This window comes from Eriocheir sinensis, unplaced genomic scaffold (assembly GCF_024679095.1).
Source record: "Eriocheir sinensis breed Jianghai 21 unplaced genomic scaffold, ASM2467909v1 Scaffold774, whole genome shotgun sequence".
Lineage (NCBI taxonomy): Eukaryota > Metazoa > Arthropoda > Malacostraca > Decapoda > Varunidae > Eriocheir > Eriocheir sinensis.
This window is the reverse complement of record NW_026112136.1, coordinates 184,158-185,000: the sequence shown is the minus strand read 5'-3', so window position 1 is coordinate 185,000 and position 843 is coordinate 184,158. Positions and strand designations below refer to the sequence as shown.

General features: G+C 48.0%; 1 protein-coding gene across 2 annotated transcripts in view; it reads right to left on the bottom strand.

The window, feature by feature from the left end:
• LOC126994323 (uncharacterized) overlaps positions 1-543 on the bottom strand; it is a 27,541-nt gene extending 26,998 nt beyond the window's left edge. The window contains exon 1 of one of the 2 annotated variants that reach the window (XR_007749005.1): positions 403-543. The gene's annotated coding sequence lies outside the window, so the exon portion shown is untranslated. The remainder of the gene's footprint in view (positions 1-402) is intronic. The other variant, XM_050853649.1, reaches the window with a different exon arrangement.
• Between the last annotated feature and the right edge of the window lie 300 nt (positions 544-843).

Genomic DNA, 843 nt, shown 5'->3' with positions numbered 1-843 from the left:
TCGTGGAAACCGGCAATTTTCTTGGTCCATCTCCTCTGAACATTTTCTAAAAGCCTGGGTCATGTCACCTGTATAAACAGTGAACCAAACCACAGAGGCAAAGTCCAAGATAGGGTGAATATGAGAGATGAAAACTGCCTTCATGAAATCAGCAAAGGGTACCCTTTAAAATACAGTAACCAATGCCTCCAGCCTTGCCAGTGATTTCTCTCACATGCAAGTGAAACCTTAGGGAGGAATACACCCTGACCCCAAGATATTTATAGTTATCTCGTACATCTTGAATGGCTTGGTTTCCTATACAGTATGGTAGAGGAACAGGAGCATCAAGGAGATTCCTACAACAGTTCGTTCTGGCACATTTACCAACTGAGAAAGATAAACCCGTGAACACATACTCACTTCTTCCTCTGGCACTACTCTCCTCTACACTAAGCATACTGCACTACTCTCCCTGCCGCCTGACAGCCGCTGGTGATCCTCAGCTTCCGTGTTGCTGAGCGGCGCCCCGTGCTGTGTTTACCTTCCCTGCAGATGATGACGATGATGTTCGTGGGTTGGCGCCCTTGCAGCGGGAGCACAATCCCGTGACATTCCTGTCTTGTTTCCGTTACAGTTTGCGTTTGCTTGTTCAGTATCAGTAATATTTTTTTTCTATCATTTCCGGCTGCTGGTTCTGCTCAAAGGGTTGTTTGTACGATACAACGTGGGGACTTGTTATTCGTCTCGTACTGCACCAAGGACGTCCGTCCAGTGGGAACATATGGCCCGAGGACGTGGTGGTCGAGGAGGCCGGTGGGCGGGAGCTCCAATAGTAAGACCAACGCTCATAAGATTGTTTCC